General features: G+C 40.0%; 1 protein-coding gene across 2 annotated transcripts in view; it reads right to left on the minus strand.

Annotated features, from left to right (window-relative positions):
* Positions 1-25,851, minus strand: part of LOC132811908 (transcriptional activator GLI3-like) — a 381,995-nt gene that overhangs the window by 256,549 nt on the left and 99,595 nt on the right. Inside the window, exon 1 of one of the 2 annotated variants that reach the window (XM_060822860.1) lies at positions 3,045-3,111. The exons of the other annotated variant lie outside the window; for it this stretch is intronic. The gene's annotated coding sequence lies outside the window, so the exon portion shown is untranslated. Of the gene's footprint in view, positions 1-3,044; positions 3,112-25,851 lie in introns of those variants that run through there. 2 annotated transcript variants of the gene reach the window in all.

The following is a 25,851-nucleotide window of genomic DNA, read 5'->3' on the forward strand; positions in this document are numbered from 1 at the left end:
GAAAACTTCTGGCAAGTCTCCTCTTAGCCTTCTCCTCTCCAAAAAAATTTTTTTTCCAATCTTTCCCCATGACTGAAGTGTCTTATCCCTGGAACTATCCTCAGAAACCTCTTCTACATTATCTACAATGTGCTCACACTCTTTCTATACTGTGGCACCCAAAGCTGTACACAATATTCCAGCTGAGGTCGAAGCAGTTTCTTCTATAAGTCCATCATTATCTCTGTGGTCTTGTACTCTATTTATAAAGCCTAGAATACTGTATGTTATATTAACAGTTCTTTCTACCTGTCCTGCCAATTTTAATGACCAAGTATACATTTATATGCAGGTTTCTCTGCTCCTCCACACCCTTTAGAATAATGTCCGATTAATTTATACTGCTCCTCCATGTTCTTTGTACCAAAGTGCACAACTTTACCCTTCCTGGCACTGAACTTCATCTGTCACTTATCCACCCAGCCCACAAATTCTCAATCTCTTTTCAAAATTTTACTTTGTCCTTCTCAGCATTTATAATTCTTGTAAGTTTGGATTGCTTGCAAGCTTTGAAACTGTTTCCCACACACCAAACTCTAGATCATTTATATGTACATTAAGAAAAGCATTAGTCCCAATTTCAGCCCTTGGGAATTCCACTACAAACCTTCTACCAGCTCAAAAAATACTTACCAACTATTGTATTCTGTTCTCTTTCACTCTGCAAAGTTAGTTATCACATTGCTACTGTCCTTTACCTTCCATGTCATTTATCTTTCCTCACAGCCCTGTTGTAGGGTACTGCATCAAATGCCTTTTTTGAAATTTATGTACATCACACCAAGAGTTTTTGCCTCATGAACCCCCTCTGTTACCTCTTCAAAAACTTCAGAAAGTTAGACATGAATTTCATTTAACAAATTCATGTTGACTCTTTCAAATAAATCATCACTGTCCCAAGTATGTGTTTCTAGAGGTTTCCCCACCATTCAAGTTAAACTGACTGGTCTGAAAATGCTGGGTTTACCTTTACAATCTTTTTAGATCAAGAAAATAATATTTGCAATTCTCCAATTCTCTGACACCACTGCCAAATTCAGAGTACATTGAAAGATATTTGCCAGTGCCTTTGAGATTTTCACTCGCTTCTCTGGATTCATCTCATCCAGTCCTGGTGTTTTCTCATATTTAAGTACCGTCAGCTGATCCAGTACCTCCTCCTTATCAGGTTTAAATACTTTTAATAATTGAGCTTTCTCCTCTGTTGCCATGGCCTGGCCAATATATGTCTCATAACTAAAGACAGAAACAAAGTATTCAATTATCATCTCAGACACCTTTTGCATATATGAGTAAATCCTTTTTTGGTCCCTAATCAATCCTGCCTCCTTTTACCACACATTTACTATTGATGTGTTTATAGATTACTTTGGAATATCCTTTTCTATTAGTTGACAGTCTATTTGCATAATCCCTCTGCTTCTTGGATTTGCTTTTCACCTCTCTTTTGAATCTTCTATATTTAGTTTGGTTTTTAATTGTATTTACTAATGCCTATGATAAGCACACTTAGAGTCAGTGTGTCATAGAGATGAACAGTACAGAAGTAGACCCTTCGGTCCAACTCCTCCATGCTTTTTCTTCTCTAACTTAATTTCTATTTGCTTTTAATCCCGGGAGCTCTAGATTTGTTTGTTCTACCTTTCCTTTTTGAGGAAATATATCTTGTCTAAACTATCTCCCTTTTTTAAAGCAGCCCATTGTTTAGCTATTGTTCATTCTGTCAACCTTTAGTTCCAATGTATCCAACCCATCTCTCTTACTGCTCTCCTGAAGTTTTCTTTTCACCAGTTGATTATTCTTACTTTGTACTGACCAATGTCATTTTCCATTGTCATCCTAAATCTTACAATACAATGATCACTGCTGCCTGACTGTTACCCCACTGCCATTTGATCTCGTCGACCCATTTCATTCTGAAAAACCAAATTCAGCAGGGCCTCTTGTTGGACTGAGCACATACGATAGGAAATTCTCCTGAACAAAATTTAATCCTTCACTACTCCTTACACTACCATTATTGGAGTCTATATTTGGGTAATTAAAATCTCCTATTTTGACTCTATGAAGTTTGCACCTCGCTATAACTTCCTTGCAAATTGTGTTTCTTTTATACTTCCCAATAGCTGGTGACTTAAATAATAATACCGAGCAATGCAATTGCACAATTTTTATTTCTTAGCTCTAGTCCTTGAACCCTCTGAAACATCCTCTCTCCCCAATACTGCAACTCTCTCTGTGACCAAAAATACCACCTTCTTCCTTTTTTCCCTTTCCTGAACATCGTGCCATCAGAAATACTTAACACTCAAAATAATAGAATCCCTACAGTGTGGAAACAGGCCTTTCGGCCCAACAAGTCCACACAGATCCTCTGACGAGTAACCCACCCAGACCCATAGCCAGCTAATCTGTGCCTGTAACTCCTTAATTTTATTAACTATACTCCATTCATTCATGATGTGGAGGTGCCGGTGTCGGACTGGGGTGGACAAAGTCAGAAGTCACACCACACCAGATTACAGTCCCACTCCAAAAACCTGTGATTTCAAATAAACCTGCAGACTATAACCCCTTGGTGTTGTGTGTCTGCTGACTCCATTCATTCACATACATGCCGTGTAACCCAGATTTAGGCCACATTATTTTTCCCCTTAATCCAGCTCCACATATTAAATTACTGTTCTCTATTTTACTGCTACTTGCCTTTTCTAGCATTTTGTGCACATTGGTATTACTTTCTAACATTCTCTCCTGGATCCTGCACTCCTGCTAAGATAGTTTAAACTCTCCCCAAGAGCACTAGCAAAATGCAAGGACCTAAATGTACAGAGATAGTGACATTGATTCAGCAATTCAGAAGTCTGGATTTAACACCCAGGAATTCAGCAGAGTCCTTTCACCTCTAGACCCTGAATTTGAATTCAAATGACAAAGATGGAATGAATGCATTCTTTAATGCTTGCTGCAAGGATCCTGCATTAAACTGGCTTATGTAGTCTTACCTTAATGGATATTGGCTCATAGCTGCCCATAATTCTGAACAAACAGGCATAGACCTTCAGAATGGCTGGTGTAGAAAATGGAACCAAAATTACTTTGATACAAAGGATAGCTGTGACATGAATGGAGCATTTTTGTTGAGGTTTAGTGAAGCACTTTCCTTTTAAATCCAGTCACTGTACATAAGCAGCTTAAAAGATACAAGTGCAGTTTAGATTTCTGTGTCTCAGCTTATTTTTATACCTTTGTTGCAAGGCCAGTTCAAACTAGGTGTCAAACCACAGTTGAAGGGAGGAGCCAAATTTCTTTGAACAAAACAGACAACGTGACATGTTAAGTTAAATGAATGACAGCCAATTATTTTGAATCTGCCAGTTAGAAAAAAAGTCACAGCAACCAGTGTAAAGATATTTAAATTGGACTGTTGTTTGAGCTGGCTTACTAAACTTCAGGCAAACCGATTTAAAATTGTAGAAAAGGAAAAGGTAGACCAGCTAACTCCGTAGTCAGAAAATACTGCATAGAAAAGTAACGTGGCACCGAGGTAGGGTCCCCTGCCCCTGGACCGGAAGGCTCGGGTTCAAGTTACACCTGCTCCAGAGGTTCTGTATACTCTGACAGTTGGCTCTGAGGAAGCTGGATCAAGGGTGACTTGGTGACAGGATACCAGTCTCTGTGGAGTTATTTCAGTAGCCAGTAGTACCAGACACAGTTCTGTTGAATTTCAGCTAGTATAAACATAAGTCGTCTTGCAAAGTATACACAGGAAGCAAGGACTCTTTTAGTGTGGTGGTGGTGGTAGTGTCGCTACTTCTAAACCAAAAGACCCAGCTTCAAGTCTCACATACTCCAGAAGTGTTATGATAGTCTCTCTGAGTAGATTGCTTAGAAATCATCTATAGAGTAAGCAAGCACAAAGATGGCAGTATATGGTAAATTAGTCAGTAAGAGAGGACTTTAATTAAACAAATGTCTGAGAGATGGAGGAGAAAGTGAGGACTGCAGATGACCAAAACATTGATTCTCCTGCTCCTCGGATGCTGCCTGACCTGCTGTGCTTTTCCAGCAACACACTCTCGACTCTGAGAGATGGAAGCACAGATCACCAGTGTAATGTGAGAGCTGATTCTCAGAACATTAATGAGGTGGTTCAATGGTTAGCACAGCAGCCTCACAACGCCATGGACCTGGGTCCAACTCCACCTGTGGGTGTCTGTCTGTGTGGAGTTTGTACCTTCTCCCCTAGTCTGCGTGGGTTTCCTCAGGCAGCTCTGGTTTCTCCCACAGTCCAAAGATGTGCAGGCTAAGTGGATTAGCCATGAAAAATACAGGTATCGGCTCTCTTATCCAGATAATTAGACATGGGCAGTAAATGTTTGCCGAGCCAGTTTTGCTCACGCCTCAAAACGAAGAAAGGTGATCAAGGCCAGGACCTGACCATTCAAAGGTATTTCACATTTTGAAATGACACATGGAAAGGAAAAGATGGGCAGCTCTATTAATAAAGGATGCGATCAGTACAATACCGAGAAATTATCTTAATTCAGAAGTTCAAAATGTAGAATCAGTTTGTGTGGAGATTAAAAATGAGACGAAAGGAAAGGTGGGAGTCCTTTTAGAGGCCCCTACTACTAGCTACTGAACAAAATAGAGTCTATATCAAGAAATGCAAGGGGTTGCAAGAAATATACTGCAAGGACTGAGGCTTGGTTAGCTCAGTTGTTTGGACAGCTATTTTGCAATGCAGAGTGATGCCAACAGTGGAGGCTCATTCCTGCACTGGCTGAGGTTACCACGAAGGGCTCTGCTCAATCTCTCTCCTCACCTGAGGCTTGGTGATCCTCAGGTTAAACCATCACATCAACTCTCTTTAATGAGACAGCAGCCCTATGGTCTGGTCAGACTATGGTGAGTTTACCTTTGCAGCAATGATTGTGATGATTAGATTAGATTAGATTACTTACAGTGTGGAAACAGGCCCTTCGGCCCAACAAGTCCACACCAACCCGCCGAAGCGCAACCCACCCATACCCCTACATTTACCCCTTACCTAACACTACAGGCAATTTATCACGGCCAATTCACCTGACATGCACATGACTGTGGGAGGAAACCGGAGCACCCGGAGAAAACCCACGCAGACACGGGGAGAACGTGCAAACTCCACACAGTCAGTCGTCTGAGGCGGGAATTGAACCCGGGTCTCTGGCGCTGTGAGGCAGCAGTGCTAACCACTGTGCCACCGTGCCGCCCATAATGATGTTAATTTTCACATCAATTTCTCAAATCAAATAGACAATACTGTCTGCAGGATGAGTTCGTAGAGCGTACTTCAACAATTGGAAGATAGCAAGAGCCAGGACAACCCCACAGTAATGGATTGTGAGTCAAGAGAGATCTCAATAGGAGAAAATTTGGCATTTGGTTTGAGAGTGAGAATTACGCATTGATAGTTAATATCTTAAGGTTAAATAAAGGCAACTATAAGACTATGGAAATAGAATTGGCTATTGTGGACTAGATAAGTGGATTCAAAGGTTGAGAAGACAGCAGACATTTAAGGACATATGCTATAACTCACAAGAGAGGCGTATTCTAATGAGGAAGAAAGATTCTACCAGAAGGATACAATTATCTATGAATCACTAAAGACATTAAGATTGGTATTAAATTGAAAAAGATGTACAATGCTGCAAAGGTTAGTGGTCGATTAGAAGATTGAGAATTTTAGAAACCAGCAAAGGATAACTCGAAACAAGAATGGTGGGTAACTAGGAATGGGGAATAAATGCTGGCTTAGCCAGCAATGCCCATATCTCGTGACTAAATGTAAATAAAAAGGGAGAACTTGGGAGAATGAAAGAAAATCAGCAAAAAAATATAAAGGCCAACTATAAAAACTTGTCTAACTATGGGGAAGGGAAGCATAGTTAAAAGTGAGCGTTGGCCACTTAGAGGGGCAGAGTGGAAAATTAATAGTGGATTTAATAATCTGAAATAAGAAAATTGCAGAAGTTTTCAATGAATATTGTGTGTCTGCCATCGCAGAAGCAGTCACATGAATCCCAAAAATAGATGAAAATCAAGAATCAAAAGATTTGGAATAAAGATAGTTAATTTTAATTTCCAAATAGGGACAGGTTGTGTATGTCATATTTTCAAGGAGATGAGTGAAACTTAGTGAGATTCTCTGTTTTAATTTTATTTCTGTGAATTCAGACAGTACAAAGCCAGCAGACAAGACAAGTTCATATTTGGAAATCAGCTAAGCTTTGGGTCTTGAGTATCTTATAGCCTCTTGGATGTCAAGGGAAAAAAAGCCAGATTTACATGTCAATTAGAGTAAATACTAGATCTATTATCCATGGCACAGTCTGCAACTGGTCCTCTCATTTATCTCTCCAACCTTCAGGCACTCTGCCTGTATTCCTGATGAAGGGCTTTTGCCCGAAACGTCGATTTTACTGCTCCTCGGATGCTGCCTGAACTGCTGGGCTTTTCCAGCACCACTAATCCAGAATCTTGTATTCAGTCTAAGACAAAGTTGAGAAGAGGTAACAGGACTGGCAGATTGCTTTAGCTGCACTCTAAAGGAACAAATTGACAATAATGCTGTCAGTAAAAGACAATTGATTTCTAGATGTAATCAGCTTGGTTGCAGTTTTATATGGACTATTGAAAATCAAGGGTCTTTTCTGATGTTAAGCAACCGAACAGCAGTTCCATGGAGGCCATACTGGAGCTGTAGATTCCAGAGGCTTCAAAAGAAAAGCTGTAGGATGACTTTGCCAAAGCTAGTGGAGGGATCACAATGAAACCACCATGTGCCTTGAACAGTAATTGAAAGGCTGAAGAGAAATGGGGGCATTCCAGAATATGAAACTTTGGTTTGATCCCCGCAAAGAAGAGAATGAAACATTCTGGATTTGTGTGACATTTAAAGGGACTTTTGAGGGCCAGTAAAGCACAGACCTGGATTAATACTTTAGACAATATAATCTGCAGTGTTAATTTAATAGTGATTGTCTTGTTTAATTTCTGAGTTATATACTGTAAGTTTGTTGTTAATTTGGGGAATCTGTGGTGTCTTTTTTTGAGGTTGATTACTGAGCATTCAGATTTCTCTTTGAAATGTTAACAATCCCTAACCAGCTCACAACAACAAATATCAAAGAATCACCATGTTGACTACATGTGTTTACCATAGAGCACTCCATCAATCTGATTGGAGGTGTTTTTGCATTGTTCAGGAACGCATTTTCATTCCTAATTCAGATGTTGTGGAAGGAACTGGGAAACAACAAAATGATTGAGATTACAACTGAAGGTCTTTGAAGGAAATATTTCCCTTTGACTGCTGTACAAATCATAATGTTCAGATTGACACAAAACTTCTGTTTTCCTCAAGGACACTACTCCAAAATTGCTCTTCAGTTGAGACTGCAAAGGGTGGGTTTGTTGGTTTGTGAGAGCAAGCCTGGAGGTTTTTTGTAAACTAATTCTTGATTAAAAGGGTTCCTACAGTCACAGCAATTCTGAGAGGAGCAATGTGTTTAAACAGACTGCTGAAGTTGGCTACTAATAAAGTCAGTACCTTGAAATAAGTTTTGGCAAGTCTGGAATATATCATATATTCAAGTAGGTGGCAAATGCTGAATGGTAATTGAGGCCTCGGGAAGGGGCAGTCAGTCTAATAGGGCAGGGTCATAACCAAAGTTGATTTATCAAACTCCGTTTTCTGCAGAGCTGAGTTTGGCTGCTGGTGATACTGCACGAAGATTTGGCAACTCACTATCTAATCTCCCACAAAGGCTTCTGCAAGCCCAAAGAATAGAAAGTTGATTTAGAAGTATTACTACTGAGTGAACTGAAAAGGTGACCCTGATCAATATTTCAGAAAAAAACAGCCAAGGAGTCCACATCTATGTTTGTGAAATAATGCAGAGTGAAAGCCAGTTAAGTATTCTGGACCGTTTTGTTATTTTCTTTTATTTCCCTTAAATTTGCTTGATTGTCTGTCTGTCTTTTATGTGAATGGGAGGATAAAAACAATGTTTCTGGTCTAAAGCATGGAACTTAATCAGATTACCTTGTTGCTTAATTTTTCTCTGCTAAAGTTATTGTGTATTTAATAAATTATTAAGCTTTGTTTCACATGCAAAACTGGTGTCTAGAATTAGTTATTCAACAAGTCTGGGATTGGTTATTCAAATCTGGTTAGGAACTATTGGAATAAATCTTAAGGATCTTTGAAGGGTTCAATTTTACTGTGTTGTAAATATATAAGTAGACAGGCTGATTTGGTTCAGCTGCCTGCTTCCATGTCATAACAAGAGGTGGTACTGCAAACATTGAACCAAAACTGACATATGTCTATGCCTGGAGTCAAAAAGATGTTAAAGTTGCTTGCCATCTCCTCTGATTACTTTGGCATATTCTTATAAGGGCTAGCTCTCAACGCCGGCAAAACCAAGGAACTCATTATTGACTTTCAGTGGGATGTTACTCATACCCCCCTACACATTAACAGCACAGAGGCGGAACAAGTGAAGAATATCAAACTCCTAGGAGTGGTCATCCACAACAAGCTTTCTTGGACTCTTCATGTGGATGCACTGGTTACAAAGGCCAAACAACGTCTCTTCTTCCTCAGGCAGCTGAGGAAATTTGGCCTGCCGGCAAATACCCTTGCCAACTTTTATAAGTGCGCCATTCAGAGCATTCTGTTTGGATGTATCACTACTGGTATGGCAACTGTACCATTCAAGATTGGAAATGGTTACAGACAGTGGTGATCTCGGCCCAGACAATCACAAAGGCCAAACTCCCATCTATCGAATCCGGCTACCAGGTCTGCTGTTAAGAAAAGGCCGCCAGCGTTTTCAAAGATCCATCCCACCCTGGCTGTTTTTTTCTGAAATATTGATCAGGGTCACCTTTTCAGTTCACTCAGTAGTAATACTTCTAAATCAACTTTCTATTCTTTGGGCTTGCAGAAGCCTTTGTGGGAGATTAGGTAGTGAGTTGCCATCAACAACCTCTACCATCAGGGAGAAGGTACAGAAGCCTGAACACATGCACCAACTGGTTTCAAAACAGTTTTTACCTTACTGTTGTTAGAATACTGAATAGACTCACAAACTCTTAACATTCGCCTCAGTACACGTGACAATAAATTCAATTCAATTCAATTCAAAAGATAGCAATGCCACTATCAAATACTCTTCTCATCATCCCATCAAGCAACTAATACACAATGTTTCTTGACTGAACTGATTAGGCGCTACTGTCCAATATTTTAACAGCCTGGCTAACATATGCACGTTCATGATTGCCACAACCTAATCATTCTGGCAGTAAAACATTGCAACTGAGATCTTCAGTTATTATGAAACATGTTCTAACTCCACTACCTTCCATGTTAGAAGGTTGATAACAGAAGGAAAACAATTTTGTAGTTTGTCATGGAATGCCACAAGTGTTTGGGGACTTCGCATTTTTAAATATTCTCTCGCTTTTTAAGCCTGGTGAAGAACTTGGCAGGAGGTGGTTAGATTCCAAGCACGAACTGCTGCCAAACCTCTTTTGATTTTATAATCAGGAGTTGATTACCAAAATATTCACAGATTGGTTACAGATGCCAATGTTATGCAGGAACCAGATTGGCCATCACTATAATAAAAGCAAAATACCACAGATACTGAAAACTAAAACAGAATTAACATTTTGAATCAGATGTGATTCTTTTTCAGAATGTTAACTCTGTTTCTCTCTCCACAGATGCCGCCAGATCTGTTGACCTTTTCCTTATTATTGGCTATTGCTATGTTTAACAGAACTGTACCAATAAGACCTAGATACCTTTAAAAACAAATACAAAAGGTTTCAGTATGATTCCATTCACTAAAGGAGTGAAGCTCTTCAGCTACCTCCCGTGATGGAATTGGATCTCCTGACATATAGTGCATAGTTAATTCTGAGTTTAGTTGAAAAGAACTGCTACAACAGACTGAAGATTCCTCAACAAATTGAGACCAGTCTTGTGTTCAGTATTTAAATCACTATCCAAATTATTGAGTTATTTACAGTGGTGTCACTTAATAGTAACAGTGAATTAGACACCACAAGACCCCCCTCTAATTTCGTCCTTTCTAGTTCACAGATACCCTTTAATGGAATAAAGTTGGCCAGCCACATCTAGGCTTGGCAGAGTTCTGAAGAGTCAAGCAAGTTAAATCTGCCTTGTACTAGAGTGAGCAAATATCATGTTCAATTGAACCTGCTTGTCTCTATTCCTGTCGACAAACTGGCTCAGATCCATCTCTGTCATCAACATAGCTTGCCAAATCTACCAGAGCACATTTGGGAAATGCTCAAGACGAACTAGCTCCATTATTCTCAACAGTTCTGTGCTGTACCAAGCTATCTGTTCTCAGCTGGTCTCAAAAACTACTCCTTCAAAAATTAAGAGTTGCACTGGCTTGAAAAAACAGCTTGCAAATCTCATCTCCCACAGAACTTCCAAAGTTATGCTTATATCAAAACATGAATGTGTAAAAGTGTTTGATTTTTGTGTTGGAAGAAAATGTTCTTCAAACCCATGTCTGCATGATTTGCTCACATCAATTAATTTGTTGTAAAGCAGATTTTGTAATCTTGGGAAACAGATATTTTCTTCAATTCCATGGATGCAGAAAGGCCTCCAAAATTAAGCAATATTCTAAATCTGTGTTACATGACAAGATAAACAGGACCCAAGTGAACACATTTGTTAAGTCTCATTAAATGAGGTTTATACTGATTAAAGTCAGATTTGCAGAGACACTATTTCAGTCACAGGGGAGGGGGAATTCTGGAGGATCAGAGTCTAATTTTTGTCATATGATGCAGCTGTTTAGGAACATAGAAGTAGGCTTTTTAACTCCAATAGTCTATTTCACCATTTGTATTGCTGATCTGTATCCAATCTGCATCCATCTGCCTTGACTCCTTATTCCTTACGCAAGCAAACAGCTATCCATCTGAGATTTAAAATTAGTAATTAAATTACACTCTATTTTTACTATACTTTGCATAAGTCTTAACTTAGCTCCTGAATGGTCTAATTCTGATTTTAATGCTATTTTCCCACTGTCCTTGACTCCCCTTCAAGCAGAAAAAAAGTTTTTATCTATCCTATCAATTCTTTGCAAATTTCACAATCATGTCAGTCTTAACCTTCCTTACACCTGAGTATACAAACCTGCTTTATACATCTCTCTCCATAATGCTAGGACTCTTGGTAACATCCTGGTGAATCTGCACAGCACTCCTTCCAAAGCAGATGTGATGCCTAAGTTTGCACAGATACTTCTGTCATGATTTAACTAAGACATTGTGCAGGTGTAGTAAAACTTTCTTTCTTTATATTTTAGCCCTACAGATATGAAAGTTAGCATTCTATTAGTATTTGTTTTTAAATTATACTTGCCTACTCCATTTCAGCCTTCAGTCACTTAATTATGTTAACTGTTTTTTAATTGCTATTAGGAGAAATCACTTCATTATCTACAACCCCTGGAAGTATTCAATCAATGACACTGAATTGAATATTCACTGCACTGTATTGGACAACCACTGTCAATAGCTGAAATAACTTTTTTTTAGAGACTGCCATCTCATCACTAAACACCCTTTATTTACAAATGCATATTTGAAAATAGCACTGCCTCTCCACTGAGTCAGGCATTCCAGGGTTTCAATATCAGTGACATTCATCCTTTTATATCAGCCAGGTCTCCCTGATTGAATCAGATTAACATTAGACTAGCTTTCCACCATTTAAAAGGGACTCAGATCTAGCTTTCTTTTATGCAAAATGGAATGTCTACACAACAGCATCATGGCTTGCATTGTCACCTCTTTACAGTAAACGCTACAGATATTACCTTCACGAGTGCTTTTCCGCAAAGGGATTTACAAAGAAAGTGAAGTTCACGTCCATACACACAATTCTCTGCATTAGATGGCATGGCTATGGACTGCAAATGTTCACTTATCTGTTCACAGACATTTTTAATCAGACATGTTATTACACATCTCTGGAGCTAGTGAGAACCCAGGCCCAACGCTTGGGACATAACCGCTTTGTCATAAGAGGCCACTTTATCTATTCAGATGCTATTTATGGAATGAAGATCATGTGAAATTTGATAATGGTTAATACCAAATATTATAATTGGTCAATACTTTGAGAGAGAAGGCAGGTACAGTACGAACAATTAAAGAATAGCTCATCTGCTGGATTGTATGAGATAAAGTGTATGTGATGTTTATTTAAGGTGCATCAAAAAAACACACTGAAATTAATACAGCTCTTATCCAAACTGAAGTTGGATACATCTCCCAGTGTTTTAAATGACAGAATTGTAATTGCACTTCAATTTTTCTTGCAGAAACTGTTCCTTCCAAGTTTTTAAAATACCAGACAAGTTGAAAGTATGAAAGGTCATCCTTCCCAGTAAATAACCTTAGGGCAGAATCTTCACACTCTTGAACTACATGGGCCGTGGTGAGAAAATCGGGAAAATTGGGTGAGATGTCCCCTTCTCAACAAGAGCAAAACAATCTATTTTCCAATCAAGAGTTGAAATGAGATTCCCACGAGTGAGCAAAAAAGAGGCCAATTAACATGGATTATCACTCATTAACAACCTTATAATTAGTTAATCTCACCTCATTGATACATAGTATCTCATCCTACCATATTCAGGGCAGAAATTAGACATCTAGAATTCCTGAGGTGAGAATCGAAGTATGTCCCTGAGGGCTTCTATATTTACTCCTCCAGTCATTCATCTTGGACATGCAGCCATCAGGGTAGACTTCATGGGAATAGCCACACACACACCCCCATCCACAAACCTGGACATCCAAAGGGGACCAGCCTCACTGCAACATCAAAACACATCACTAAATCACTCAAAATACAGTTCTGCACATCAATGTCTTATTTTGGAAGCCAATGGCTTCTATTATTGAAATGCTACTACAAGGACCCTTTGTGCAGAGACAAGCTCCCAGCTCCCAGAACATACCAGACTATATCTCAGCAGCGATCATTTGATCTCTTGGTACTTACTCACTTTGTACCTGCTTCAATGCTCACAGCATCTCTGCTTGACTTACCTTTTTTTGTATTTCACTCTTTCAGCCAGAACTGGCAGCCTCACAGCACTTCTACATGGCCCTTTAATGCAGACACAGAACCAGGTAGCTTCTCATGGCTGTCAGCAGTTACCACTCAATAAGACAGGCATGTTGCTATACAGCATCACGCAACGTCAATGTCATATCTGCACCATGTGACAGCAGCTTACACGACCAGCACCAAACATGCTTAAACTAAATGCCCTTGTCTCAATGCCTAAGAGGAGCAGACTTGGGTGAGGAAGACATCGGGTTAGCAAGACATCGGGTTAGCATCGGACATAAGGACTGATGGAGGCGTGTGCCATCTGGTTAATGAGGCAAGTTTGGGATGACACTGCAAAAAACCTGGGAGAGAAACCCTCCACAGAACTCAACAAAAACAGCACTTATTCTGTTCCTAAAAAAAATGTAATCCTTAGTGTTGCTCAGAAGGAATTAACTTATAGCAACGGCACATTTCACACCCAGTTACAGCAGATTATTACATGATATCTGACAATGAATAAAAAGAACTGTTTTAAAGCAAAGAAGCAAACATTTTTTACCCAATTAATGAAGAGGTTAAATACATGCTTGCTGTTTAATATTTCATGAACTGCAGCAGTGAATGGTTGTACTACACAGAGACTGGCTTGAAACAGCAAGCTACAAAACTTGTTCTGACTTTTTGTCAAGAACAGTTTTGGCAACTTCCAGGAGCCAAGTGCCTGTCATTCTTCTTACCAAATGTAATAATCCTCAAGAGATCCTTGTGAAAATGAGTGCAGTTGCCAAGGAGCACAAGCTTTTCAAAATAAAGAAAAGCTCCTCATTTCATGCAAAAAGCTTTCCCTGATTAATAATTTGCATATTGTTCTGTGAGAGAATTTTATGGAGCTTCTATTAAGCTGTTAGTCACCACTTACTTTGAGCAAGCTAATTACCCACTTCAAAGAAACCAAAATGAACTCCCAAGAGAGTAAAAATTATTTTCCACTGTTTAGTTGTACATATAGTGAAATCTATGGACAGTAGCTAATATGAACTTTTCACATTTGTGGATCATAAAATAAGAGGGATTAGTGAGTTGGCTGAAAATAAGATTAAATACCGTCCCAAAATGAATGTTTTCAAGCCAGTGCGATTGAATAATTTGACTGCCAGTGAGCTGCTTATTAGTGGAAGAAGACTGGTATGACTGTGAAAGCTTGTTAGAAGCTGAATACCCGGTCATTTCAAGCTATAATTAATTAGTAATTCTGAAGTAAAAATATATACATAAAACCACCAAGATTATTTTCCAATTGCAGATTTCAAGCATTACATCCTGAAAGTGCAGTTATTACATGTATTGCACATTTTAACCCAGCTTTAATGTGGAACTCAGCAGTTCTCCAGGAACATCTCCATAGCTTTTACCATCACAGCAGACATTTCAGGGCAAGTCTCATTAGCCCATGAAGGCCTTGATAAATGCCATTTAAAGCTGACTTTAGTGAAAATTCCCCAAGTTTTGGACTGTCACCCAAGCGTCCTGATCAGCAAAGTTCCTATTCAGTGATGGCACCTCACTGAAATTATCTTAATAAGGCATGGCCACGTAACCAGTTTAGGCTTCTCACCAGTGATGCAGATTGATTGGGTATAAAAGTTGTGATTGTTTCCAAACTAAAAATGTTCACATGCTGTGGCTCAGTCAGTAGCCACTCTCAAATCTGAATCACAAGCTTCCAGATTCAATTCCTACACTAAGGCCTGAGCACTAAAATCAAGGCCACCATTCCAGTGCAGTACTGAGGAAATATTGCACTTTCAGAGGTAGAATCTTACAGATGAGCTGTTAAATACAGCAAGACCACATTCCCTTTTGGCAGTCCTGACTTCAAAACATACTTCAATAGATTTCAAACACTTTTTGACTTCTGGTGAAATGCAACTCATTCTTTTTTTCAAATTGTTAAACCATGTGGAAGAAAGCACACAATCACGATGTCTGTTCGATTATAGAAGTAGCACAGCCTGCACCAGTCCTCTCTCAGGATTCCATGATTGTGAGGGTGAATCACTTCAATCCTAAGATCTTCTAAGGCACATAAAACAACCAAACACATCACATTCACATTCAGTTATGGAACTTCAACAGCACTAAATGACAAGCAAAAATTATTTTAAGAGGTTTAACATTCCAAGGAAAGCAACAAAGGAAGAAACAGTAGGCATGTGCGATCACTAATTTGGGTTCATCGAAGTTTTCAGACTTTTCAGGTACGATGCTTAAAGCAGGTTTCAGTTGCTGCCATGATCTTGAGGTTTGTGAGCTCTCTGTAAGAACTTAGTGTTCTTTAGGTAAGTGTACTATTGACAGATGAGATTTAAGTAGGAATTCCTCTCACATTCACTTTGACTCATTCAAAACTGTTTCTATTTGCTTATGTTCGTGATCTCCTTATTGCATTTGAGAATGTTACATCTCAGTGAAAACCAAGCATACCATTAACAAGTATGCAGAATCCCCTTTAGACTCAGGTTGATAGAAAACACCTACCATGTTTCTATATTTAATAATAATTGCAATAATGACACACAATCAATTGTAGACTTTTGACATATATGTTTACTGGTTAAACCCACTTATCAAAACTTCCCCTCTGCACATACAGAGAGAGAAAAAGAACATTGGTGTTGTGGGCAGAGGGAAAGACTGGTAATACAGCTCTCTGTCGCTGTTCACAAGGTTTGCTGATATGATTTTTTGGCTCATTCTGGATTTGCTGCTGTTTGATTTTCCATCACCAGAAACTTTCAATTGCTTGCAGAAGATGGCTGGTTCACAATGGAAAAAAAATCTTTTTAGGGGACGTGATGGCCTCGTGCTATTATTGTCAGATTGTTATCCAGAAACTCAGGTAATGTTCAGGAACCTGGGTTCAAATCTTGTCTAGGCAGATCGCGAAATTTGAATTCAATAATGTCTGGAATTAGAGTCTACTGATGACCATGGAATCATTGTTGGTTGCTGGAAGGAAAAAAAAATGCTTTCTTTACCTGGTCTGGCCCACATGCAAGTCCAGGCCCACAGCAATGTGGTTAACTCTTAACTGCCTTCTTAGCAATTAGCAATGGGCCAGTAAAATCCACAGTCCTATGAATGCAATTAAAAAAATCTAACTGATTAAGAACCACCGTTTACAGTAACTGATGAGGGAAACATCAACTGGCATTCTTCAAGGTAGTATTTATTGCAAGAAAAGAGACAGTTCCTGTCTGTGTAAAAATATAATGGCTTCTGTCAAACATTCATAACTCCAAGATATTTAGCAAACTGGAAGCCAATTACACAGTTGTTGACAATCAGGTCTTTGTCAATAATGACTGGACACCATTCCACAGACCAATCAGCTGCATGCTGCCAACCAAATCTTGATCCATCCAGAGCCACTGGTTCCAGCCCCCTGTCTGTAACCAGGCTCCTACTATTGCTTGAACAAGTAGCTTTATAAAACTTCAGATATAATTCGCTTTGGTGACCTGTTTTTTTTTAAAAAGTGCAATGATCCTTTCACAATCCTTGGCTTTTAAACCATTTTCCTATTCTTATTCTGGTCAACAATCAAACCTACAGAAAAATAAAAAGAAATGGTCTTTACAAGAACCTTTTTTCCTCAGGGCCCTCATAATAATTTTTTGTAGGGTGACGTTGTGCAGCATGCAGCAAACTATTATTGTCCTTTAAACCCCAGCCGAGGGTTTCTGAAGCATACCTGTGGATATTCAATGCCAAATGATAAATTCTGATGACTGCCTACATCTTGTTATACTCGGGTCGGTCTAATTTCCTCAAATACTGCAGTGATCAGTGCCCACAGAAGTCACTAGATTACCTAGCCACTTCCTGCATGTTGACTTTGTGGGCCATGTATTGACAGTTAGGTGATTTCCACAAAGTATATTGTAGTAACTGCCTGGGATATGAGCATTGGTTTCTTTAATGATTGATAATTGCATATTTATTGATAGCTGTAAACAAGCTGAACATTCAGTGACTGAAAATCTTTCTTATTCATGTAGGCCATGTAAGACAGTAAATAGGGCTATGGGGTATAGTCTAAAACCTTTTGGGAATACTGCCATTAGAAACTGCACAGCTCATGAAACTGACATTAATTCAAACGACTACCTTTTTTTGGTCAATATAAGTGACCGACTGCCTGTTTGAAAAGTGAATTTTTTAAGTGATGGGAATGATAGCTAGCTGTCATTTTAAGCTTAGCAAAATCTTACTCTATACAAAACTCCATTCTTTGCCATTGCAATATATAAAAAGACTTCCTGCAGCCTTATGTCTAGATTATAATGAGACGATATCTGCTGCAGCCATAAAGAAATGACTTCAGACTCATCTATAGAAACGTATACAAGCATACAGGATTAAGTCTATTTTCAGACAGTCTTCAATCTTTAATTACAGCTCAATCTGTAATTATATTTAACTGTATGCAGATAGATAGTGAGTGTTAATTGGGGATTCACTCATGTCCCCATAACTAGGAGCAGACTGCAACTGTGGTCATTGGTTAAGGGGTATATGTTTGTCATGGCTCATGGAGATTTTTCTCACTAAATCTTTCACTCTTCAGCTCTGTAACAATATGACTGGATTCTTGGGTGCCTTTCTCAGGGAATCACGCAGCCAGAAAGGTAGAAATCTTCTCCACAGTTGGGATCTATTGGCTTGCATGTCTCCATGTTATATTTAAAGCCCTCTGTCACCATTATTTCAGACACTGCAAACCAGATATGACTCCTCACACTGCTCAATCCTCACATTCGACACATGGCCCAGGGGAAAGGAAAATGCACTCCTTACCAAATGGACATGGAGCTGCAGGTCTCGGGGACTGGGATGTGGAGAGGGGAGCAGTCATTCTATCAGCCAACTGACACAGAATGGCAAATCACTGGACAAACAGCAGTTCAGGGCAGTGCTGAGTCCCAGGTGAAATGGGATGCTGGGTGATGTGGGAAGAAGGTTAATGATCTTCAGCTCTCCCTAATGGTAAGTGTCACCATCTTTCCTTTGCTACCTCATCCTCTCAGAGACATTACTGACTATAGCCTTATCATTGCATGCATCTCACCAAGGCCCATGGAATACAACTTCACTATTGCATGCATTATGTCCACTCCATTGGATTTCACCCACCTCACCATTTCAAATGACAAACTTTTCCTGCTTCTTTATTTCTTAATCACCCACTGGGAACATCTTACCAGCTCTCCTATTTTTGCATTATGACCATTAACCAAAAAAAAACCAAGATCTTTCCATTAGCTTGTGAACTTCTCTTTCATTCATTACTATCATACTCAACCCTCCCTTTGTTTCATTGCAGGAAAAACTGGCCCACCCCTGTGTCTCAACAGTACCCCTAAATATAATCTCCAGACTGCTTGTACATAACCTGTAGAACTGACTGCTGTTCAGTCCCTGGACTGCAACAGATTCGTGGACACTGTTGGGACCAAATGCCTGAATGAACAGGGACAATCCTCGGACTGGAATGGGATGAGCCCACTGATTGGTGGTGGAGATAACACCTGACTGTCTTTAATCTTTCTTCAATCCACTAAGAACTTGCCCCTTTGAACATTTTCACATGGCCATTTGAGAGATATGCGGTATATTTTCTGCGTAATTTGCAGGCACATGCTGCAAGTGTGACTTTGACATTGCAAGATGTTATATTAGGACATGTCCACTCCTTTGACTGTTCAATGCTCCCCACCATCACAAACCAGAAGGCGGCTAACTTAAACAGAATGAGAGGTAGTCTTGTGGTAGAGTGGTTATGTCTCTACCTCTTGCACAGATGCTCAGGAATCATGTCCAATACAGGATTTGTTAGCCATAGAAGCAGCACTCATGCCACATTTTAGCAGATTGTTAACCAAGCTGCCAATCCTCTCCCATTTCACCACTATTGCCCCCAAGGGGAAAAATGTCTGAAAAATTATGTTTTTTTTTAAGAATGGGTTAAGAAGGGAACTGGCCAAGGTAAAATCGAACCAAAAACAGACATCAAAACTATGATGGAACAATGGGTCATCCCTAAGCATATGTTTGAAGTATAAACTGTAGATTACAATAAGGGCAAAAATTGGGCGGGGGGGGTGGCATAAAACCAAGGTTCATTAGATGACAAAGCAGATAAAGAATTAGATGAACCTAAAGACAGTGATGCAGTTTGGTGAATTCTTCAGCAGAAACCAATCCAAGTTGAAAGGGAAAGTGGAGAGGAAAATAACAATGGTAAAGAGAGAATATGAGAACTTAATGGCAGTTCACAAAAAAAAGACATATTTCCATCAACTTGTGAACAATTTGTGGGTAGTAGAAGGTGAAGCAGAGCTACTATAGATAAAGATATAAAAATAGAAATTACTGGAAACAGTCAATAGGTCTGGCAGCATCTGTGGAGAGAAATCAGAGTTAACGTTTCAGGTCAAGTGATCCTTCCTCAGAACTGAGTTCAGAGCTTTTCCAGCAATTTCTACTTTTATTTCTGATTTAGGATCTGCAGTTCTTTTGACTTTTAAAGGTCATGATACACTGGGAAGCATAGGGCAAGGCTAGAATACCCAAAGAATGCCTTCTATCAATGTTCATGAGACAAGACAAAACATTGGCAGAAGCAAAAATAGTAGGGATAATAGATGGGTGAAAATTGTTATGAAATATGTACTGGAAAGTCTGACTAGACCTAGAGCAGCTGTTATATAGTCAGGATGGCTTGCATCATAGGTTGCTAAGGAAGTGGTAGTGGAGAGAGTGGAAGAGCTTGCCATAATCTTCTAATCATCCCTAGATTTGGGAGTGCTGCCAGAGGATTATAAAATGACAAATGAGGTTGTTTTAGTCAAGAAAGAATAGAAGGACATTTCCAGAAACTTCAGGGCAGTCAGTTCAGCATCAATGGTATGAAAGGTTTAGAAATAATGATCGGGGGAAAAAAAATCAACAGCTGCATCATCTTCCTCGACATGCCGCCATTTTTCTCACACACATGCACAAACGCCAGGTACAATTTTATGTGCTCCCCCTTCTCCATCTCTTCATCATAAATACTTACCTTTTGAGTTTTGATCCCCCCCTAGCACTGTCATTCACGTTGGGTCAATTTAAAGTGCAAACTGCTTTTTCAAGTCAGTGATTAGAAATTGTAGTTGATGAGTGTCATGAACATGTTTTGAGGAATTGCAGATAAACACAACCATTTTCCCGGGATTTTTAATAAAGCTATTCCCTCATACTGTTGTCAACAATTTAGGATGGTAACCGATTCTGGATTTCAAGATGAATATGTCGCACTCAGGGGAACCAGGCCCAATCAATGTCATTGAATCAGTACAAGATGCAGATTTCAGCTGTGGTCCATATACAACTTCTCTGAGCTAACCAACTGCCTCCTCCTTCTGAATGACTCCTGACTTCCTTGTAAGAAAGTAAATTACCTAGAAACTAGTACACCCGGAAAAAATTTTACCAGTAATGGGCATATCCAAGATGTAATATTTTACTAGGAGAAGGTGAGGACGGCAGATGCCGGAGATCAGAGTTGAAAATGTGTTGCTGGAAAAGTGCAGCAAGTCAGGCAGCATTAAAGGTGCAGGAGAATCGACGTGTCGGGCATAAGCCTTTCTTCAGGAATGAGGAAAGTGTGTCCAGCAGGCTAAGATAAAAGGTAGGGAGGAGGGACTTGGGGGAGGGACATTGGAAGTGCAATAGGTGGAAGGAGGTTAAGGTGAGGGTGATAGGTCGGTGTGGGGGTGGGGGCGGAGAGGTCAGGAAGAAGATTGCAGGTTAGGAAGGTGATGCTGAGTTCGAGGGTTGGGACTGAGACAAGGTGGGGGGAGGGGAAATGAGGAAACTGGAGAAATCGGAGTTCATCCTTTGTGGTTGGAGAGTTCCTAGGCAGAAGATGAGGCACTCTTCCTCCAGCCGTTGTGTTGCTATGGTCTGGCAATGGAGGAGTCCAAGGACCTGCATGTCCTTGGTGGAGTGGGAGGGAGAGTTGAAGTGTTGAGCCACGGGGTAGTTGGGTTGGTTGGTCCGGGTGTCCCAGAAATGTTCTGCAAGTAGGCGGACTGTCTCCCCACCAACCCAACCTCCACTCCCGGCATCTTCCCCTGCAACCGCAAGAAATGCAAAACTTGCGCCCACACCTCCCCCCTTACTTCCCTCCAAGGCTCCAAGGGATCCTTCCATATCCGCCACAAATTCACCTGCACCTCCACACACATAAATTACTGCATCCGCTGCACCCAATGTGGCCTCTTGTATATTGGGGAGACAGGCCGCCTACTTGCGGAACGTTTCAGAGAACACCTCTGGGACACCAGGACCAACCAACCCAACCACCCCGTGGCTCAACACTTCAACTCCCCCTCCCACTCTACCAAGGACATGCAGGTCCTTGGACTCCTCCATCACCAGACCATAGCAACACGATGGCTGGAGGAAGAGTGCCTCATCTTCCACCTAGGAACCCTCCAACCACAAGGGATGAACTCAGACTTCTCCAGTTTCCTCATTTCCCCTTCCCCTACCTTGTCTCAGTCCCAACTCTCAAACTCAGCACCGCCTTCATAACCTGAAACCTTCTTCCTGCCCTCTCCGCCCCCACCCCACTCCAGATGATCACCCTCACCTTAGCCTCCTTCCACCTATCGCATTTCCAATGCCCCTCCCCTAAGTCCCTCCTCCCTACCTTTTATCTTAGCCTGCTTGGCACATTTTCCTCATTCCCGAAGAAGGGCTCATGCCCGAAACGTCGATTCTCCTGCTCCTTGGATGCCGTAATATTTTACTGCCTACTCTCAAGGGTCCAGCAATTAATCTACAAGCTGCAAGTGCAGGAATTAAGTATTATTATTTTAGAAGGATTTAAAATAAGTGTTTAATCAAAGCAAGTTTCATCAGGGTTTATTCTGTGAGAACAAACACATGAATTCATGGAATACAAGTATCCTATGTGCAGTATCTCAATTGTTGTACAATTGTAGATATTTGTATGGTTCTAAGCAAAGTGTCACAGGTACCTGCAATAGATTTCTATTTTCTATTTTTCACACTGACCATGACTTAGTGATTCAAAGTTAAAAATAAAATCTCACAAAGACCTACATGCAAGCATCACTGAGTTAAAGCAGAGTGATCCTTGTGTGGCTCCACTGTTTCAAACAGAATACCTCCCAGGCGCAGTAATTACAAAGTCATAGAAAACTTTACAGTAGTGGAGATAAATACTGGGGAAAAAAAATTATAAGAAGGTTAACCAAAGGGATGAAAAAGGGAAGAGCCAACTATTTTGACAAGCTCAGCATGAAAGATTCTAACATGACTTTAACATGAAAAGTCAAAACCATGCATTATTTAAAAATAGTAGTTCAATAGAAAAAAAACAGTGATATGAATAGAAAGAATTGAGAAGCAGAAAGAGAATCAGAGAGCTAGACATTAAGAGAGAGAAGAAAACACACAGAGATGGAGAAACAAAGGGAGAGAGCAAATAAGTGGTGTGGTGGTTCTACAATTTTGAGGTTCTGCAGACATTCCTAAATTGCTCATTACAAGATATTTATTGCAGTATGTGTGATGATCTGGAGGAACTAGCGATTATATTTGTCTTCGTAATTCTGAAGATGTTCAGAAACTTCACTTATGAACAAGTGCACCCCTTTGTTTAGAATATAATCTTATATCTTCTGTACAAAATTACAAACACTTTTTTTATTATTAAAGGACATCAACCTGAAATATTAACTTGCTTCCTGTCTCTAAACATTGCACATGACTTGCTGAGTATTTCCAACGCTTCTTTTTTTCCTTAATCATCTATTTCTTCCTATTGTTTCTGATTTCTTTGTAAAGTAGGATCTATGGGAACCTGTGCACATGCCATTGTGCAGATAATGTGGGGTGAGGTAAGCACAGCAAACCAGGTCAGTTTATAATTGGTAAGTAGGACATAAGCCCTCTCACCTATTCCAAAACTAAGTGATGATTGCATACACTCCAATTAACCGTTGTTCTTCTGAACTCATTCAAGCCACCAAGATATTCCTGTCACCCACTGGGAAATCTGCCTGAGGGATACTTCTCTTATAAGAGTCTGTCTCTTTTAGAGATTAGATGGTTTCTCCCCTCCTCACTGCCTACTTATAGCTTTACTCGAGGATTTACTTTCAGTTCTATAATCACCCATCGTCTCAGGGGTTTCCTTTATCCTGAACTTTCTGCTAGCTTTTCCACTTTATTACTGGGATAATAAACCAACTAAATTGAGATGCCAGTATAGGCTACTGCAATAGCCAAAGCTACCACAAGTTTGGAGCTTTTCCTTCACTTCCACCTTAGCGCAACACCTGGATTTATTTGGGCTATCACTGTAAAGCATTTGTTGGTTTTGTTTTTCATTTCCAGCCAGGACATAAAATGCTCATTCAAAATAAAAATGAATCATTAAATAAGAGGAAGCTTAAAACAGATACACCAGTAGATTCCAGGTAAACGCAGACAGTCAGGCAAGTAAAATGCGTCATGAATTTGGAAAGCTGTGTGAGTTTCTTCAGAGCAATGAGCAAAGGCTGTGAAGTAGATAGCAGAGTGCAACTCCTTGTGTTATTTTGAAAGGGGCGTGAGAACCAGTGAGGAACATTGGAGCAGGTCCCACTGGCACGGTACCCAGTTCTTCAGCCATCCTATATAGAGAGATCCTCAGGGGGTCATTTATAACAACGGAGAAGTTAGCTCTCATGGTTTTGGTTTGGCGGCCCAAGATGATGAGGCCGAGAGGACCGTCACACACAAGATTGGTGCCAGGCCTCTCAATCAGATGCCTTGTGCAATCAATGTCTGTCACTTCACTGCAGCAATTAATGTAGTATGACTGGCACCATGACAGTGCTGCCCCTCATGCATCTGCTTGGATTCATACTACAACACTCAGCAGCTCATGTGCCATCAGCACACTGTCTTTTTGTTGAACTAGGAGAATGTAAATATCTGACAGATGTTTTGCAAAAGGTTTGCATGGGACAAGCACACAAACATAAAAATTGACCTTTTGAGTTGAGCCCCGTTTTAAGTTGAGCCCCGCTTGCCTGCCCCAGGAAACTTTGCTGATGTTGGTCTGTACGGCTGCTTCACATGAGCAGACATATTGACCTAGTCACACTTCACCTTTACCACTTAAATCACTTAACAACAACAAACAAAACTTTACATGGCTGAGACTACACATAAGATGAGGAACATCTTCCGCCTCTAGTATTGTAAGCCTTTGCGCACAGAAATGTCTTGGCTTTGAAGGAACCAAGTTTGTTCTCAATGAAACTTGGAGGAAGAAGTCTACCACACTCAGTTACATTTTTAAAAGCTCCAGGTGAGAAAGAAACTTTCACCCAGATTTATCACTTTATTGAAACTAGCTTTCAATACCAAAATATAAAATTGAATTTCCGTTCTATCAGCTGCTGGGCTGGGATTTAAACTCATGCCCCCACATCAAAAGCTCAGGCCTCTGGATTATTCGTCTAGTGGCATGACCACAATCTTACAGTCTCCTGTCTACTTTCAGAACTTAGACAGGTGACAGACAGCCAGCAATGCTGGATCAGTGAATTTAAGGATGCTTGACAGAGTTGGAAGAGTTCGCAGGTAACTTGGAGAGTTATAGATTGTTGGAGATTTCAGAGAAGTCAAGAGACAAGGTAATAAAGGGATTTGAAAAGAAAATGAGAGTTCTAAAATCAATGTAATGCTTAACTGGAAGCATAGTGTGAATGACACCAGGTCCCAAGTTATAGTAGAGGCAGCAAAATTTTGGGTGACTTCAAGTTTACTTTGAGTGGCAGATATGAGATGCTGGTTAGAAACATGATCAACTTCAAAGGAATAAAGTCCTGAATAAGATTTTAAACAACTTTGTTAAAAGCTGTTTAAAGGCATGGGTGGAGTCAGGTAATGTTATTAAAGTAGAAATAGGCTCCCTTTGCAATATTATGGATATATAGTTAGAAAATCATCTCAAGTTCAAGCATAAACTTGCTAACAGGCTAATTCAGCTGTACATTGCCACCAGCAAGAGAAGTGAAATTAGTAACTAAGAAAAAGGTTGTTGCAATGACTGAAGACAAATGTTTCAGTCTTCCCAATATTTATTTGGATGTGACAAGCTGGAGATAGTAGAGAGGTCAAGAGATGCCCAAGAGAACCCTCATTCACTCCCCCCTTATACCTAGTTTGTAGCTCTTCCTCATCGACTACTTATCCAACACATTATTTTTGTTTTCTTGGCATTCCCCAACCAGACTGCATTTGCAGCTATGTTTCTCTACCATATGGGCCACCATAAATCTCAAATCTCAATGTCCCTACTCCTGACAATGTAAATCCTTATCTCTTTTTGGCAGCTCAGCAACCCCATTCTTCCTTTCCACTTTATATTCCGACTCTCTTTTTGCTGTGTTCTTTCTCATCCCTCATCTCAAGACTACTTCTACTCTCCTATAACCCAATCACTCATTTCTTTACCCCCTTTCCTGCAACTCCCTTTCAACTTCTCTGGCCTCCCTCTT

This window comes from Hemiscyllium ocellatum, chromosome 4, assembly GCF_020745735.1.
Source record: "Hemiscyllium ocellatum isolate sHemOce1 chromosome 4, sHemOce1.pat.X.cur, whole genome shotgun sequence".
NCBI classification, from domain to species: Eukaryota; Metazoa; Chordata; class Chondrichthyes; order Orectolobiformes; family Hemiscylliidae; genus Hemiscyllium; species Hemiscyllium ocellatum.